We start from the raw sequence: 20,720 nt of genomic DNA on the forward strand, positions 1-20,720 counted from the left end.
AAACTGAATTCTTAGCTGACAGGAAGCTCTGTCACAACATGACTTGAAATGTTACCAATTGATGCATAAATGTTTAAATAATGTTTATTATAATTCATTTAAGGATGCCAGTTTATATTGCATAAAAGTGAAAATTGAATACCTGAAAGTTCAGGACTACCTTTATAAGATGAAAAATTGAGCATTTTATTGCTGTTATATAATTTTACTGTCTATCAGGGCATCTGGCACATAATAGGTAATCAATGTATGTTTCTTTAAATGAGTTGAATAAGATTATTTTTATGTATTTTTTACAGGATTGATATGTAATATTTTCCTTTGCAAATTGTATTAATAAAGCATGGGATATATCTATTATCATTTTATTTGAGGTGAGACTAGAAAACAAATAAATTGAGAGTAGTTTTCTCCAGTCTCTTGTAGTGCAGAAGATGAATCATCACACCAGGGACATCTTGCATTATGCTTCAACTTGTAGTCCCACTGTGCACCAAAGGAAGCCTGACAGCCTTGAAGTAATAGCTAATAGGAATAAAAGGGCATGGTGCTTTAGTTCTAGTAGAAATATATATTATTTAGAGCAGGTCCTTCTTTATTAGCTTTGAGTGGGGTCAAACAAACCTTTGAGGTATGTAAATAAAACTGAGGAAGAAAGTACCACCCAGAAAAGAAATATTTGGGGGCCACATAATATATTAAAATAATATGATATCCATGGCCACACAAGCCTGCCCATATATGCTCAGTTACACCTTATTGTTCAAGCACCTGGTAATCCAGAAAAATGCTAAATCTGTCAAAGATGTAATTCATTCAAATAGACTGTTACGATGACAAAACAGCTAAAGAGTTAACTTTAGTTTAAAATAAAGGTTATTCTGAAGGAAATTTTAAGTAGAAAAAAAGTCAACATAAAAATAATAAACAGAAATTGAGAAAACATGACAGGTGTGTGTTTTTTCCATTGGAACTTGAGCAAAATAATGTGGTTTTGATGTCCAGAAAGTTTTGATTGGATGCTGGACATTTTGATATTATGTTGGTGAGTGTCTAGATTTTGTTGTCTTCCTGTTCAGAGTTTTTCTTTCTTGGTATGAAGCTATGTTACTTCAGATAAATTTGATGCTTTTGTGACTTGTCCTTAAGCTTTATTTGGATTGGTTTAGAGTAGTCTCTAGTCTAGTAATAAGACATGACTCTACTGAAGTCTCTATTGAAAGTCTCAAGTGCTCAATAAGGTCTCTCCACAATAGATAATTTTTTTGAAGGTTTGGTTGATTCCAAGAATGTAATCCATACAAAAACATGAAGATTTGCCATCACTGAGGATTTTCAAAGGCATGCAATATAGTCTATTGTGAAAATTTCAGTGGAAAGTTTGAGTACCAATGGACTAAGAATAGAGCTTTTCAACAGGCCAACATGGACTTTAGTGGCTAAGTTCTGATACATTTCCAAGGAAAAAATTAGTACGCATTGTGCCTGAGCTCTTATTATTATGCTTTCATCCTTTTATTATGATAGTATAGGCCCACAATAACTCATCAGAAACTTTTAAAACCAAATTCACTATAAAATATATAATTTTTCTGGTTTGGGGAAGGTAATACCTTAGATATTTCATATATTTTATATCTTCAGTTGGGATTGGGCAATATAAGAAATCACTCTCCATATTTCTGTTAATGAAATGAGTAAATATTCTTACTAACTGGAATAAATAAATAAACAAAAAAGTTACCTTTTGGAGATTTTTAGATTTATCAGATGCAGATAAAGGATTAAAGATATGTATTTTAAAGGTCCCTAAGAAGCCTCTAGGAAATGAAATATGTTGAGATATTGTCATTACTAGTGTAACATGCTCACATATATATTATTCATTATATTAAAATGTATGTTAGAAAAGTAATATATATTTTGCTTGAAAAAAAATTTTGTAGAAAACACCTTTTTCCCCCTAATTTATGAGTTAAGTGGCTTACTAATGAAACATCCTGTATAATAAAAGTGTAATATGCAAACCAACTGAACGGTGGAACGACTGGTCGGCTGGGGCCAGGGCCAGCAAGCAGGCAGTGCCAGGCCAGCCAAAGCACGTGCCAATGTGATGGGGGAGTGGCGGCGACCAGCGGCAGTGGAGGGGCGATTGGGGGGCCAGGGCTGGCTGCTCGCCGCCAGGCGTCATCCCCTGATCAGCCTGCTGGTTGCTGAGCGGGCCTAAGCTGTTAGTTGGACATCCCCTGAGGGTCCTGGACTGCAGGAGGGCACAGGCCTGGCTGAGGGACGCCCCCAAGTGCATGAATTTTCATGTACCGGGCCTCTAGTTAAATCAATAATATTGAAAGAAACATAAGGGAAAGTAATGCATTACCACTAACAATTAGGGTGTTGTTATATCTCATTTATTTATAATACTATTATTTGCAAAGCATTTCAGATATTATTTGATTTTTATTAGAATCTTGTGTGGCATATGGGATGGATATTATTATTGCTCTCATTGCAAATGAGAACATTAAGATTTAGAAAAGCCACCTGCCTTGTCAAAGTCCATTTAGGACTCACACCTGGGATTTCTGATGGCAAATTGAGTACTATATTTTACTGTCAATCCAAGTGCAACAACCTTTATTGTAACATATTTTACATGTCAAAAAGTCATTCATTCCCTCTGCAGTTCATAGGAGGCCAAAGAGTCTGTTTGCTAGGCTCAAGTCTCCTGACTCAGGGTTTCCTGTCCTTTCCAGCATTCCTTTCTGTAATGTTCAGAGTATCTTAAAGATAACCTTATCTCCTCTCAGGGGAGAGGCCTGAACCTTTATAAGTGAAGAAAAATGGCACACAGAAAGGAGAAATGCAAAAATTACACAGCAATTCCTGGCTGATCAGGAATGGACATAAAGTCTCTTCTCATCACCCTGGCCCTTTTGGTGAGCACAAAGGACAGGATAAACAGATCACCGATCCAGCATCTTAGTACTATGCCTGTGGTGGTCCAACATAATCAGCTATTTGGTCTCCCTGAAGGCCTCTTGGATTTGAGCAGCAGAGTGCTGATTGGGATTTAATTCAGTATTTTGTTTTCCTTGTTCATGATTTGTCTCTAATCAAATTTTGACCAATTAAGATTCTCCCTGCTCCCTTTTTATTGAAAGCTACTCAGTGAGCCACATCTCTAGCCCTTATCTTTAGCACTTTGGTTATTGGGTCAAAGGGCCTCTATAGAACGAGTCATGTGCTTGAAATGATCCTTGGGAGAAACCCAACAGCCTTGGCAGCCTGCCAAGTCCCTTGTTAGGTGACCTTTGACTAAGAAAAGTACCTGAAAATTAATGGGTCACTGATTTCAGGCCAGACTTGGAATCCCAGAATCTTCTTAATTAACTAATTAATTAAATAAACATTTAATTACCAAGCAACTGGGGATATATGTTTACATGGATGATAGGAACCAGTGTCTTAAAATAAGGCCCTTCCTGATGTGTTCTCCTTCATGATGGGTAAGAGTCACAGAGATGTACAGTGCCTTAGTCTAGAGCAACTGTTAATGTTTCTGAAATGAAGTGAGTATATATTCCCACTAACTGGGATATGTATGAATGTCCATGTTATATTCATTGGCATATATGAATGCTAAACTCGTAATATAAATTGCTTTTCCAGAAATGCCATATCTGCAAAGCCAACATAATTATTCTTAAGTTCACTCTACATATATATCCATTTATTTTCTTAGTAGTGAAGCATGATTTCCATTGAATCTTTAGCCTGCAAAATGAAAACTCTGCAAGGAAACAAGAGTTCATGAATTCTCCTTACCTGGAAAAAAATATGCACCAAATGAATTAGAAAGAAGAAGCAAGGATCCACATCCTGAGCTCACTGATGTATACAGAGCATCAAAGGGCTTTGTTTTTGGCCTGAGCAAGGGTTCGCATCAGCCCTCCTGATCTTCAGACTGTGTGCTCATCCCTGTTATTTTCACAAAGTACTTTGCACATTTTCAATAGTACAAGGAAAAGCTTCTTTCTTTAGCTTTAGTGACATTCTTATCCTGCTAATCTTTCTGCACTATTTCTTGGTGCATCCCTTTCTTGGTACTCCAAACTGCTAAACTTATTTTTTCAACTGCCATCCCTAGTCTTAGCAATTTCCTTCAACTTTCTTCCCATGAATGAAGAGACCTGATTCTTGTGTGTTCTACCAAGCATTCCTGTGTTTAACAGAAGGGTAAGGACTAGGATTACCTAACAGACCCCTAGAATTGGAGTTGAGTCTTTGAGAATACCAAAAACTTTTTGAGTACATTAGAGAGTCAATAAATAAATAAATAAATAAATAAATAAATAAATAAATAAATAAATAAATAAAAAATGAAGGTCCATAGAACCTGAATGGAATTTTTAACCCGGAGTTTTTTTTTAATCCTGGCTCATGAACTCTTGGGTGGCTAAAGAATGTACTTCAGCAAGTCTGTGGCCCATTGTCATTGGAAACCACAAAAAAATATGAAAGGGTGGGGAAAGCTTTCATTTATTTTCAAAGGATTTTGTTATCCAAAGGGTCCCACAGTTATCCCCACAGTAAAAAAAAATTAGCAAATAAGAATGGCTGGTAGTGTGGAGTTTTAATCACTCTCTTCTCCCTATTTTAGGGCTTCACTAACTGGAAATAGAAAAATGCACCTAAATTTGGCCCAAAGAATTAGTGGTAAAGATTGGTACACCTGGACTGAACAATGGTGGGAGATCGGAGCCTCAGATGGGACTGCAGACTTCCTCCTTTCTGAATTAAAGAACGACAGAAGATGTGGACCTCCCTGGCCTACCCTTACTTACAGGCAGAGACACTGAAGTTCAGGCTGCTTGCTCACAGCGATCCAAGAAGAAGGAAGAGCATAGAGCAGGTTCAGGAGCCTTGTCTTTGCAAGCCAGGGACCACTTTCTGACAACCATGGCCCAGTGGATTTTTTCCTATTACTAATTCACCAAGTAGGTAAGTCCTCCATCTTCTTTTAGAGAGGATCAAGGAACAGGAAAAAAGAAGAAAGAGAAAATGAATTTCAAGAGGGCAAGTCACTTTGCCTCTGTGGAAATGCAGTATGGGAATAAGGGTTCCTAGCTAACAGGACACTTGATGTACGTCACTCAGGATCTACTTTTCCGTGAGCCCTGTGAAGTAAGTTCAGTAAGCTCATAAATGTAACCTCTGCACTAACCAGAGGTGAAGGCTGCTCTATGTGTCTTTTGCTCCCTCTGATCCCATGCCTAAGGTAGCACAGCACGGCGTCAGCTCCACAGGACTGGAGCCTGACGTTCCTAGATTCATCACTTGTGTGACCTTGAGCAATGTGCTAAGACTCTGTGCCTTAGTATCCTCATTTGTGACATGGCCGTTAATAGCTGATAAGGCTGTTATAAGAAATAAATGAAGTTATACATGTGAAGTGTTTAAATCTCATTTGCTCATGGTGAGCACTCAATTGAAGTTAGTTGCTACTTGCTAAGGCATTAGAGTTTATCCCATGAGAAAAATCCCTCTAACATTGTTTTTCAGTTCATACAATTTTATAGACTAAGCCATACATTTTATTTAGAAATCTTATCCACACTGTGTTCCATCATCCCACTTTCAAAATTATCCACAAAATGTTCAAGGATTGACTAAATGATGGGATACTATACAGCATTAAAAGTTATGTTATACAATAACATTGAATGATATTGGAGAGATATTTATAATACTAGAGGCCCAGTGCATGAAATTCGTGCATGGGGGGTGGTGGGGGGGGGAGGGAGTGTCCCTCAGCCCATCCTGCACCCTCTCCAATCTGGGACCCCTCCAGGGATGTCCGACTGCCCATTTAGGCCCAATCCCGGTAAGATCAAGCCTAAACGGGCAGTCGGACAGCCCTCTCACAATCCAGGACTGCTGGCTCCCAATTGCTCGCCTGCCTGCCTTCCTGATTGCCCCTAACTGCTTCTGCCTGCCACCCTGATCACCCCCTAACCACTCCCCTGCCAGCCTGATTGATGCCTAACTGCTCCCCTGCCAGCCTGTTTGCCCCTAACTACCCTCCCCTGCAGGCCTGGTCACCCCTAACTGCCCTCCCCTGCAGGCATGGTCCCCCCCAACTGCTCTCCCCTGCAGGCCTGGGTCCCCCACAACTGCCCTTCCCTGCAGGCCCAGTCGCCCCCAACTTCCCTCCTCTGCCGGCCTGGTCACCCCTAACTGCCCTCCCCTGCAGGCTTGATCACCTCCAACTGCCCTCCCTTGCAGCCTGGTCCCTCCCAACTGCCCTCCCCTGCTGGCCTGGTCTCCCCCAACTGCCCTTCTCTGCTGGCCTGGTCACCCCTAACTGCCCACAACTGCCCTCCCCTGGAGGCCATCTTGTGGCAGCCATCTTGTGTCCACATGGGGGCAGCTATCTTTGACCACATGGGGGCAGCCATCTTGTGTCTTGGAGTGATGGTCAATTTGCATATTACTCTTTTATTAGATAGGATAGAGGCCTGGTGCACGGGTGGGGGCCGGCTGGTTTGCCCTGAAGGGTGTCCTGGATCAGGGTGGGAGTTCCCTTGGGGCATGGGGCAGCCTGGGCGAGGGGCCTGTGGTGGTTTGCAGGCTGGCCACGCTCCCCGGCGGCCCAAGCAGAGGCCCTGGGATCTGGGATTTATTTATCTTCTATAATTGAAACTTTGTAGCCTTAAGTGGAGGCCAAGGCAGGCCAGGGCAGGTGGAAAGCTTGGCTTCCTCCATTGCTGGGGAAACCCAAGCCTTCTGCTCTCTCCGTGGCCACAGCCATCTTTGTTGGGTTAATTTGCATACTCACTCCTGATTGGCTGGTGGGCGTGGTTTGTGGGTGTAGCGGATGTATGGTCAATTTGCATATTACTCTTTTATTAGATAGGTTATTTCAAATGTATCAGAATTTTTAAAGAAATATTAAAAGTGTGATAAAATTTTCTTTAGATAACGTATATTTGTTAGTAAAGTATCTGAAAGAATTTTATATCAGAATATTAACAGTGTTATTTCTGTTGAAATTTGGGGTGGTTTTTATTTTCTTCCTTCTTAAAATTCAACAATGATTATGAACGTCTATAAAAACAATTGAAGTTATCAAGAAAATGATTCAAGCTCTGCTCCTTCAAGGAGGTATTTGAGACCTGATTCCATTCATTCCAATGTAAGCACATTACCATGGTAGCAATGCTTTCACTATCCTAGGACTTAACAACACTATGAGTGAATATCTCCCACTTAGTTACATAGTTGTCTGCTCTTTTCATCAAATGAATGTACTTAGCATTGAATGACACTATAAAAGTCATTTAGTCCAGCCTTTTCATACTATGCAGATTTCACTATTGCTGTCTATTCCCTCCCATCACAGATTCAGACATATTCTTGGCTTAAATGACTTCATTGACTGAGAATCCAGAAATTCAGAGGCAGTAACATCTTTTGTTAGACAATTCTCAGGTATTTCCTATTTGCATTAAACAAAATCAACTCTTAAAGATGTGAAAATAGAAACTTGTTATTTACTCTAGAGCAACAGAGTAACTTTATTTTTTAAAGGATAAAGTTTAAACACTTGTCTAGAGTTTTTATTTCTCCCAAATTCTGTATCCTCCAGGCTATGCCTCCCATGTCCTTTCAAGTTTCTTATTTCTCTCCATTACCAGTGCCAACACCACTGCCAGTTCAAGCTACCTCTATCTCTCTCATCTGATCCATTGAAAGGGTTGAGTCACCTCACCAATTGATCACTGCTTCCTCCCCGTCCTTCTCTAGTTAATTCTCTACATAGCAACATGATATGTTGTCTTAACATGTGCCCCCACACTTCTCTTCTCACACTGGTCTCTTCTTTGCCTTCTCAATACCTCCCCTGCCACTTCCCTGCTCCTATCACCCACCCTTCCCTCATGGTTAGGCAACCATTCTGATGGTAATGTTCTATGTGACCTTTTTATATTCCATTGACTTAAGTTTTACTTAATATAAATAATTTGTGACCTGTGTAAAATGTGTATTTAATCAACATAAGAAAATATGAATTGTTCTGGTTTATTTGGTCCTCGCTTTAACATTTTAACATTTCAAAAAACTTACCCATGTTTCTATGAGATTATCTTTGTTTTTAATGGCTGCACAGTGTCCCAGTGTGACCTACCACATTTGAGTTCTACATTAGGCAGTAATAGACACCTAGGTTGCCACTATAGTAAACAACAGTGCAATGAACATCCTCATGTGAGTCCCTTTGTGGGCCTACATGTCTCAAGAATATGTTCACTCTGGGTAATAGGACATGTTTATTTGTCATTTGATTAAATACTATAACTACAGTTCTAGGCTAACCTCCAACCAGTAATGTTTAAGAGTCCCTATGAACACAGACTTCTGCCAGCATTATTCATCTTTCTATTTTTGTAAATCTGATGGACATAAAGAGATATCCTATTGTTGTTTTGATTTGTATTTCCATATTTTTAATAAGTTTGAGCATCTCTTTATATGCAGGGCCATGGTGTTTAGATGTCTGCTAGGTACTCACAAAAGAATGCCCAGCCAAGAATGTGAGTGGGAGCAGAGATCCAGCCCTTGTTCTGCATGTCCTGGCATGTGACTACAGCTATCTAGAGGAAGAGCTGAATTTGCTAATTCTCACTGGGCAAGCATTAGTCTAGATTGCATGCTGATTAGTCACTTAAGCTTCAAATTCTGGGAATTCCTTGCTCATATCCTTTCCCTCCATTTAAGTTGAGGTCCTGTCTTTTCTTGTTGATTTTGTCATTCCTTGCATATCATAACACCTTTGGGGTTTGATAAATTGCACATTTTTTTCTCTAATTCCCTCAACTGTCTGTCAAATTTGCCCATAACTTTTTTTCAATAAAACAAAAAATAGTCAATATTTTGCTTCATGGTTTTTGTGTGTTGTTTTTTTTTTTTTTACCCTCACCTGAGGATATTTTATCCTTTTATTTTTAGAGACAGTGAAAGGAAAGGAGAGAGAGTGGGGGGGGGGGGGCCAGGGACTGAACCTGCAACCCAGGTACATGTCCTTAACTGGAATCCAACCTGTGACCCTTTGGTGCACAGGCCAACGTTCTAACCTCTAACACCAGTGGGGCACTTTTATTAACATAGTAACATAGTAGTGTTACATTTCACATTTTGATACTTAATCCTTGTGGAACCCACATTTGACTATGATATAAGGTAGTTATCTAATTTTATTTTTCTCCACATTCTAATACCCCATATTAATTTCTAGTACTATCTTTATCCTATAATAAATGCTCTCTGGGCTCTCTATGTTATTCCATTGGTTTATTTGTTCATACTTATGCTAGAATTATACTGTTTTACTACTTTACTTTGTGTATGTCTTTATATATAAGGCTCTTTTTATGCTTTTTTGTTGTCGTTGTTCAAAATGGCAAATTTTCATGGACTATTATTGTCCTATGCAAATTTTAGCATATGACTTATAAAGTTTCTCAAAATACGCATTTGGAATTTTGATTAGCATTTTGTTGAATCTGAGGATTTGAGAAGAGAATTAATTAATCTCTTTATATCCTAAAGTCTAAAAGAAGGGGATGGTTCTTCATGACAAATTTCTTTATTTCTCTTAATAAACATCTAAATTTTTAAATGAAATCATATATTCATTGTTAAAACACATATATCTTACAGTTTTCTAGTAATTGTGAATGCTATTTTATATTTTATTTTAATATTTATTTAATTTTTCAGTGAAAAAAAATACTATTAATTTTGGAATTTTATATTACATCTGGAAATCCCAAGAAATTATCTTATAAATTCTAAGAGTTGCTATTCTGGTAGCTTATCATATCTGTGGACAAGAATGGTTTTATTTATTTTCAACAAATTGTTTTATTTTTTGCATGTTTTTTTTCAACTTTAGTCAACATTGAAAAAAAGGTTAGAACGTTGGCCTGTGCACCAAAGGGTCACAGGTTGGATTTCAGTTAAGGACATGTACCTGGGTTGCTATGTTCAACAATAGAAATGTTAATAAGATTTTGCCTCATTCCTAATCACAAAGAGAAAGCATCTCTAGATAAGTATAAATTCCACTGTAAGTTCCAGTATATAACTTTTATGAAGCTTTAGAAGTGTTTTAAAATCATTTTAAATTACAAAGATTTCACACTTAACTGCTTTCTTTGCTTTGTAAGAAAATACTTTTTTAAAGAGCATCCTTTTTTATTCTATTTGTATAAAAGAAAAAAAATTTATTTGTTTTTACTCTATTTTATCTAACAATGATATAGTTTCTAATGGTAAACCATCCTTGAATTCCTGGCAAAAACTCTATTTTGATTATGTAATTTTTCATATCTAGTCTCATAAGTGAAATGTGCCCATGATTTTTTTTTCTTTTCTTTTTTTGTTTTATATTTTTGTTGATTTCAGAGAGGAAAGGAAAGGGAGAGAGAAATAAAAACATCAATGATAAGAGAGAATCATTGATTGGCTGCCTCTTGCACGCCCCCTACTGGGGATTGAGCCTGCAACCTGGGCATGTGATCTTGACCAGATCTGAACCTGAGACACTTCAGTCCACAGGCCGACGCTCTATCCACTGAACTGAACTGGCTAGGGCGTGATTTTTTTTCTTATATTGCCCTTGTGCACATTGGCACTAGTATCATACAACAAGCTGGGCAGATTTTAGTATTTCTTTTCTTTTTCTAAATTAACTTAACAATTGCAAGGTATTATTTTTTCATTATTATTATTTCTAAATATTTTTATTGATTTTAGAGAGAGAGGAAAGGAGAGGGAAAGAGAGATAGAAAAATCTATGAGAGAGAGACATCGATTGGCTGCCTCCTGCAGGCCCCTACTGGGGATCTAGACTGCAATCTAGGCATGTGCCCAAAACAGGAATTGAACCAGGGACCTCTTGGTTCATGGGCTGATGCTCAACCACTGAGCCACACCACCCAGTCTACTCTTTCTTTACATTCTTAACAACTATAAAGCCATATGAGTTGGGTTTCTTTGGAGGGGTTGTGCTGAACTGTGATCACCCTTTCAATTTTTTTTTATTGTTTACTGGTTTATTTAAGTTTTCTATTTGTCCCATTAGACATTTTAAATATATGTAGTTTTTGTATTTTTATAAACATTTATTCATTATATCTGGGTTTTTGTATTTTAGTATCACCTTGCAACATCAGCAAAAGGGAAGGCTTTTAGATCTTTTAAAAAAAATTTTTTTTTTTAATTTCAGAGAGGAAGAGAGAGGGAGAGAGAGATGAAAACATCAGTGATGAGAGAGAATCATTGATCAGCTGCCTCCTTCATGCATGTAACCAGAGCCCTGACAAGGAATCGAACTGTGACCTCCTGGTTCATAGGTCAATGCTCAACCACTGAGCAACACAGGCTGTGCAGGTTTTAGATCTTTAATTCTATTATTGGGTCATTGAATTAAGCAAACTTAGAGCATCTTACCTCTATATTTCATTTGTTATATATAACTTATCCTTTTAAGCCATTAAAATTTATGTATGTGGGTTTTAGAACTCACTCTCTTTTACCTTTAAATTGTTCCTGTGGTTATTTCTCCTTTTTCTTTTTACCTTTCATCTTGTGTATCTTTTTATTTTAATAATTTTAACAGAGGCCTATCTTAATATTTTAAAAAATAATCTTTTGGCTTTGTTTTTCAATTATCTTTATTTCTGCCTTTATTTTAAATAGTCCCGTCTTTGGGTTTATTCTATTGATCTTTTTATAAATTTTGAGTTAAGCTTTTCTTATTTTTCTGAAAAAGATATTTAAATCTACTAAGTACTATTTTAGCTGAGCTTCACAAATTGTGAGCAATAAAAAAGATTTCATTCAGTTCTAAGTATATTGTAATTTTCCTGAAGATAACTTTTAACTCAAAAATTATGTATTATGTTAGTGTCCGGACATATGATGTTTTTTCCTATCCTTTTAAAAACTTTCTTATTGCATTGCATTGTGACCCTATGACCCAAGCTGCCAACCACTTACCCACCAGCACTCACACACATCAACTCTCAGAGCAGTTGATGACACACTTGGTCTTCGCAGAGAGTCCTGGAAGAAGGTTGGATTGCACTATCCAGTGCATCACTGTGTTTATAATAGATGCTCAATAAATATTTATTAATTAACTAGAGGCCCGATGCATGAAGATCGGTGCAAGAATGAGCCTTCCTTCTGGCTGCCGGCACCACCTTTGCTCTGGCTGGAGCCACCTTTCTGCCTTTGCTCCGGCTTGGAGCCACCTTTCCTCCTTCCCACACTGCCCAGAGGCCCAGAGTGGCTGGGGCAGTGCAGAACACCTGTGTCATCGCCATGGTGATAACACAAGCGTCCCGCCCCCAGCCGCTCAGCGCCTGTGTATGCAAATTAACCCACCATCTTTGTTGGGTTAGTTTGCATACTCACTCCTGATTGGCTGGTGGACGTCACAAAGGTACAGTCAATTTGTATATTTTTCTTTTATTAGTGTAGATAGTTAAATGAACATAGTATATGTTGTAATTTGAGCAATTAGAGAGTAATGTAACATATTTGCATGAGGTATTTCTAAGTAATTATGCTGATTTCCAAAACACAAGAAAATCAACATCATTACTTAGGTCACACCTCATAAAGGTCAGATGTATCAAACAAAGTGAATTATTAATTATTGAGAGGATAGTGATCTATCTTGGCACTGTCTAAATCTTTTACTCTGCCATTTCCCTTCTGTTATTAATTTTGCAGATACTTCTCCTTAGGACTTATGAGATGTTGCTTTTCAGTTACCTGTGCTTATCTGGTATATAGTCATTATTTATTGAATGAATGACAAAGTAGCCTAGAAGTAAGGTTACATTGTTCAGCAATAAACCAACCATTTTAGCAGATGCTCATCATGCCCCACCCATATGTCCTAGGTTGTTTCTGTTTCTAAGCACATTGGCCCTACCTATAGCCCACCTGTATCTCATGCTTAGGGATTTTCTCTGGCCCCTGCAATTCACTTTGCCTACACATGAAGCAGGCCAAAAGTTTCAGGGAATTAATCTCCTTCACCCTAGAGCAGCTCTTAACCAATTATTTGAAAATTTATGGATAACTTTTATACAAATATTCTTCTAGCTTCCTTATCCCTTGGGTGGGCTAACTGTAAGGTGTGTGTTCTGTACTGTGAGGATGTATAGATTGGGAAGTTTTGTGAAGGCAGCACAGATAGATAAAAAGTGTCATCTTATCTGAGTCTTGGAGAAATAAACCAGCTATTTTAAGAGGCTTTAAACCATGCTGAGCTGGAATGGAGATAGCCTTCCTATCCAAAACAAGCACCTTGACAATAGGAGAAGCAGCAGAGAAAGGAGGTTAAATAACCCAGCTCTGGAGGCAGAAAACCTGACTGTCATGTACTAGCTGTGTGACCCTGGATAAGTTACTTAATCTCCTTGAGACTTACTTTATTTATTTATAAAATGTTACTTTCTAAAAAAGTTATGGAGATTAGATGGGTTACTATGTGTAAAGCATTTAGAACAGTCTGTGGGGGCCCAGCTGGTGTAGCTCAGTGGTTGAGCATTGACCCAGGAACCAAGAGGCCATTGGTTCAATTCCCAATCAGGTCAGCGCACATGCCCAGGTTGCGGGCTCGATCCCCTGTGGGGGGCATGCAGGAGGCAGCCTATTGATGATGTTTCTCTCTCATCAATGTTTCTAGCTTTCTCTGTCCCTCTCCCTTCCTCTCTCTCTAAAAAATCAATTAAAAATATATGAAAAGCAAACAATCTGTGGGAATATCTGAGTACTTAATAAACTTAAAAGTATCATTTTTATTATGAAAGTAGTAGTTTTTTTCTTCTACTCCACTGTAACAGTTTGCTAAACTTTTATTTTAAGGGATAGAAAAGTACATGGGATAGCAGGTAAGTGTCTAAAACAGGCGTCCTCAAACTACGGCCTGCGGGCCACATGCGGGTGTTTTTGCCGTTTTGTTTTTTCACTTCAAAATAAGATATGTGCAGTGTGCATAGTAATTTGTTCATAGTTTTTTTTTTAAACTATAGTCCGGCCCTCCAATGGTCTGAGGGACAGTGAACTGGCCCCCTGTTTAAAAAGTTTGAGGACCCCTGGTCTAAAACCTTCACAGTGGCTATAAATAGTCAGGGTCCTTCCCCCAAGTGTTTGGTGACAACTGGGAAATTTTGTTAATCTTATATAATAAAACCCTAATATGCAAATCAACCAAATGGTGGAATGACCGGTCGCTATGACATGTACTGACCACCAGGGGGCATACGATCAACATAGGAGCTCCACCCTGGTGGTCAGTGTGCTCAACCTGTGGGGAGCTGGACTCAGGACTGGCAAGTTCAGCACCGGTTGTGGGAGTCTCTCCTGCCTCTGCAGCAGCACTAAGGACCCCTGGGGGGATGTCTGACTGCTGGGAGCAGGCCTAAGCCAGCAGGCAGACATCCCCAGAGGGGTCCAGGACTTCAAGAAGGCGCAAGCGGGGCTGAGGGACCTCCTCTCCCCCAGTGCATGAATGTCATGCACTGGGCCTCTCTAGTATAAATATATTTTCTTTAGACTCATTACACTGAGTGGCCAGATTATTATGACCACTCCATCAGTACTTCGTTGGGCCACCTTTTGCCTTCAATACTGCAGTGATTCTTCTTGGCATTGACTCCACGAGATGTTGAAAGGTGATGCGAGGAATCTGACACCATGCCTGATGAATAGCACTGTCCAGTTCTGTGAGAGTTGATGGTTGTGGAACCAGCTGCCTGATGGCTCTTTTAACTTCGTCCCACAAATGCTCAAGTGGATTGAGATCTGGTGATGGTGGGGGCCACCTAAGCAAGGTAAAGTCTCCCTCATGTTCTTGAAACCACTCCTGCACAATATGAGCACCGTGGCATGGCGCATTGTCTTGTTGGAAGAAGCCATCTCCATTTGGATACGCCATCAACATGATAGGATGAACTTGATCAGCAATGATACTTAGGTATGTTGTGATATTCAGACGTTGTTCCACATGAATTAAAGGGCCCAAATCATGCCAGGAAAACATGCCCCAAACCATAACACTGCCCCCACCAGCTTAAAGGGTTGTACTCATGCATGTGGGGTGTATGCTTTCATGCTGTTTCCGCAAAATTCTCACTCTGCCATCTGCATGATGCAACTGGAAACGTGATTCATCGGACCACATGACTTTTTTCCAATGCTCGACTGTCCAATCCTTGTGTTCCTGTGCGAATTGGAGACATTTTATCTTGGTAACTGCAGACAGCAAAGGTGTTCGAACAGGCCTTCGACTTCCATATCCCATACGATGCAGTGTATGGCTAATTTGCCTACAAACGTCAGGTGGTCATAATAATCTGGTCACTCAGTGTATAGCCTCCTTAGGTAACCCTGAAGCTGCTTTTGTGGTTGCAGTTACCATATATATTGTGGCAACTCTTAATCTATAATTCTTGCCCTTCCTGAACTTCTGACTGTATCTAAATGCTTACTAGGTGTCTTCTGACATCCCAAACTCAACAGTTCCAAAGCTGAACTCATTATCACACTTTCAGAACTAGACTTTTCCTCTTAGTTGCTCAATCTCAGATGTGAGGTAAGGGCCAGGGTTGATTCAGTGGACTAATTGACTGGGCTGGTTGGTACTTATTGCCTCATAAGTTCATTACAGATTGGTAAGGATGACTTTGCAAAATAGAGAAGAGCCATTCTTCAGTCAAGGACAACTAAAAAGCCATGCTTCCCACTTAGAATATTCATTAAGCTAGTTCAAAAAGCTCCCTACTTTAAATTATGCTGTCACCATCTGCCTAGCCACCAAAAGCCAGGAACCTGAGGGTCATCTTAGATTTTCTCTTTTCTCTCACCTTCCTCATTATGCTCAGCCTTACTTTTATAATAAATCACTTGGTTTTTGTGCTTTTAACTATTTTAGAAAAAGTATTCAAATACAGGTTGAGTTTCTCTTTCCCTGCTTTGACTTCCCAGCTTCAGGTGTTCATTTCTCGCTTGGCATATTTCAATTGCTTCCTAGACAACCTTCCACCCTTTGGCTTTGGCTCAAGTCCCTTTTCACACATGGTTGCCTGTGACCTACTTGGAATGAAAATCTGATCAAGTTTATAGTACTGATCAACTGCCTTAAATGGTTCCTCGTGGCCTAGAGTGTAAGTCAAAGGCCCTATGTGACCCTGCCCTTACCACTCCAGCTTCCTTTGCAGCCTGTTGACTTCACACTTCCTGTTTCAATAATACTAAACTATTTTATGTATTTTCACATTCAGGTCATGCTGTTTAATGACTTCATAATTTTGTTTGTACCTATAATGATCTCTCTGTAAGTCCTACTCATTCTTCAAGGATAATCTTGGGGTAGCATCTCTGTAGGAAGCCCTCCCTAACTTATCAGGCTGAGTGAGGTGAGAGCTTCCTGAACACCCAAGGATCTTGGTACACACCTCATCCAGTTATTTACTGCACTTTCTCGCACCAACTAGGAGGAAAACATATCAAAGTCAGAGATTTGCCTCATATTCTAGCACTATACTTGAATCATCCACAATAAATGTCTAGTGAGTAAGGCTGAAGAAAACGTATAATGTAGATGTTTAGGTTGAGGTGAATCAGAGGTTCTCAGCACAAGTTGTATATAGGAAATACCTAAGAATCTTTTAAAAAATACAGATGCCAATGGCCCACCCCCATCTATGTTGTTATTTTAATTTTTTATTAGAGTATAGTTTGCATACACTATTAGATGTTTCAGGTGTACAACATTTGTGATTTGACATTTATATACCTTACAATGTGATCATCACACTAAATCTAGTAATCATCTGTCACCATTCAAAGCTATTGCAATATTATTATGTTTCCCTTCAACCTTTTTCACCTATTCCCCCAAACCCATCCTCTCTGGCAACCATTAGTTTGTTCTCTGTTTCTAGAAATATTTTATGTTTTATTTTTTGTTCATTATTTTGCAATTCAGTGATTTTATTTCATCATTTTTACTGAATTTATTCAGGTGACATTGGTTAACAAAATTATATAGGTTTCAGGTGTACCATTGTTTTACACTAAACAGGCCAAAGCATTGAGTTGCCTGGGTGATTTATCTATAAATGACCTGTGATCCAGTTCACAGCATCTTTTTTTTTTTCCCCACAGCATCATATTTACTTTTCACTTTTTAAATTTATTATTTTGTATTGAAATTACTGGGGTAATATTGGTTAATAAAATTACATAGGTTTTAGGTGTACAATTCTATAACACATCATCTGTATGTGGTATTGTGTGTTCACCACGCCAAGTCAAGTCTCCTTCCATTGTCATTCATCCTCCCTTTCCCCTTGTCTACCTCCCCTGACCCAGCCCCTTTCCCCTCTGGTAATTACCATATTGTTGTCAAGATAGGATGTCCGCTTTCACCACTCTTATTAAACATAGTACTGGAAGTCCTAGCCATAGCAATCAGGCAAGAAGAAGGAATAGAAGGCAACCAAATTGGAAAGAAAGAAATAAAACTCATTATTTGCAGATGACACAATGCCATATATAGAGAACCTTAAGGATTCCAAAAAAAACTACTAGAACTGATAAATTCAGTAATGTAGCAGGATCCAAAATACATATCCAGAAATAGGTTGCATTTTTATACAGCAAAAATACACTATCAGAAAGGGTAACTAAGAAAACAATCCCATGTACAATTGCATAAAAAAATACCTTGGGATAAATTTAACCAAGGATGTAGAAGACCTATACTTGGAAAATTATAGGATACTGAAGAAAGAAATTGAAGAAGATACAAATAAAGGAAGCATATATCATGTTAATGGACATCATTAAAATGTCCATACTACCCAAGAAATCTATAGATTCAGTGCAATTCCTGTCAAGATAACAATGATGTATTTCACAGAACTAGAACAAATACTCTAAAAATTTATATGGAACCACAAAAGACCTCACATAGCCACAGCAATCTTGAAAAAGAACAAAGTTGGAGGAATCATGCTACCTGATATCAAACTATATACTGCAAGGCCATAATAATCAAAACAACATGGTACTGGCATAAAAAACATGCAGATCAATGGTAAATTAATATTTAACAAAATAGGAAGAACATACAAAGGGGTAAAGATAGTTTATTAAATAAATGGTGTTGAAAATTGGACAGATATGTGCAAAAAAATAAATTTAGACCACCTTCTCATACCATATACAATAATAAACTTAAAATGGATTAAAGACTTAAATGTAAGACTCAAAATCATAAAAATCCTAGAAGAAAACATTGGTAGTAAAATCTCAGACATTACTTGTAGTAATATTTTTTTCCTTATATGTCTCCTCAGGCAAGGAAAGATAAACAAATGGAACTACGTCAAATTAAAAAGATTTTGCACAGCAAAATAACCATCAACAAAATGAAAAGACAACCCACTGAATGGGAGAACATATTCACCAATGATACATCTAGGGGTTAATATCCAAAATTTATAAAGAACTTATACAACACCAAAGGAAAACCAAATAATCCAATTTAAAAAAATGAATAGATCTTTCTCCAAAGAGAACATACAGACAGACAATAGATATATGAAAAGATGCTAAAACCACAATGAGATATCACCTCACACTTGTCAGAATGGCTATCATTAATAAATCAACAAACAAGTGCTGGAGAAAAGGGAACACTTGTGCACTGTTGGTGGGAATGCAGATTGGTGCAGCACTGTGGAAAACAGTATGGAGTTTCCTTTAAAAATTAAAAATGGAACTGCCTTATGACCCAGCAACTTTACTTCTGGGAATATAACCGAAGAAAACCAAAACACTGATTTGAAAGAATATATGCACCACTATGTTCATTGCAGCATTATTTACAACTAGAGGCCCGGTGCACAACATTTGTGCACGGGGGAAGGGGGGTGTCCCTCAGCCCAGCCTGCACCCTCTCCAATCTGGGACCCATCAGAGGATGTCCAACTGCCAGTTTAGGCCCGATAAACCGGCAGTCGGATATCCCTCTCACAATCTGGGACTGCTGGCTCCCAACCGCTCGCCTGCCTGCCTGACTGATGGCCCCTAACTGTTTCTGCCTGCCAGCCTAATCACCCCCTAACCACTCCCCTGCCAGCCTGATGGACGCCTAACTGCTCCCCTGCTGGCCCGATTGCCCCCAACTGCCCTCCCCTGCCGGCCATCTTGTGGTGGCCATCTTGTGACCACATGGGGGTGGCCATCTTGTATGAGGGTGTGATGGTCAATTTGCATATTACCTCTTTATTATATAGGATAGCCAAGATTTGGAAACAGCCCATGTGCCCATCAGTAGACAAGTGGATAAAAAAAAACTGTGGTACATTTACACTTAGCCTTTAAGAAGAGGAAATTTTACTTTTTGCAACAGTATGAATGGACCTGAAGAGTATTATGCTAAGTGAAATAAGCTACTCAAAGAAAGACAAATAACATTGATTTCACTTAAATGTGAAATCTGATGAACAAAACAAACACATAAAGTGGAAACAGACTTAAAGATACAGAAAACAAACTGATAGCTGTCAGAGGGGAGGGGTTTGGTGAAAAAGGTAAAGGAATTAAGCAAAAACAAAACAAGACAAAACCCCACGCCCCCATTCATTTAAATCAGAAGATCAGAAAGGGGAGCCTGGGCATGTAGTCATTTAAAACTCAAGTGACAATGTGCAGGTGAGGCTGGGAAGCAATTGGTTAGATGATCAACGGGCAAGAATTTCATAAGTTGTAGGCTAGAGACAGGTGGAAGTACTGATTTGTAAGGCAGCTTTCATTCATGAAATTCTGTGTGATGATTGCTAGGATTATGCTTATTATTGGTTAATTTCCCCAAGATGCTCTCCACATATTTTAAAGATTGTTTTGTATGTGGGTAAGTTAATTGACCAGCCAGGAACCAGACTGTGAGTCATTCCATAACATTAATGTTCTTGAAAGAGTACCCACCACAAATACACATGTATTTGTTTTAAAAGATGTAAGAAAATGTAGCAAGAGGAGGAAAGGGAGGTGTGGATTTTAGATGCTTTATACATTCATGCCATGATGTTAGGGAAAGAGTTTCAATTCTAAGCACTTTCTGGCTCTCTTGAAATGCCACATTTGTAATATTCAAACCTATTCATGTCACCTTCTTATTTATGGTGATGATGATGATGAGCAGTAGATTTTCTCTCTTTTATAATATGAGTGTCTATGCAGTGTCATATGTTCATTTTAGAGGCTCTTATAATTACCAGGACTTGGAATAAATTCTACATGAAATAAGAAAGCCAGTTTGAGACACTAGTATTTGTGGGAGAACTAAGTGACTCCAGTTTATAATTTTCCCATGATGAATGCTTTCTAAGAAAAGGAATATGTTTTGAATATTAACATAAACCAGTAAAAAAAAAAGAAAGAAAAAGGAAGGAATCCTTTTAAAACAATCACCTAAGTGTTATAAGAAAATACCCCAGAGTTTTGCAATCTCAAAACTAACTCTCAATATTCAAACTCTCAATCTGTTTGATTAAAAAAGTTTATTGAGCTGTAAAATAAATACACTTCCATTAAATATTAAATAAATTATTTACAACCTGAAAAAA

This window comes from Eptesicus fuscus, chromosome 2 (assembly GCF_027574615.1).
Source record: "Eptesicus fuscus isolate TK198812 chromosome 2, DD_ASM_mEF_20220401, whole genome shotgun sequence".
Taxonomy (NCBI): domain Eukaryota; kingdom Metazoa; phylum Chordata; class Mammalia; order Chiroptera; family Vespertilionidae; genus Eptesicus; species Eptesicus fuscus.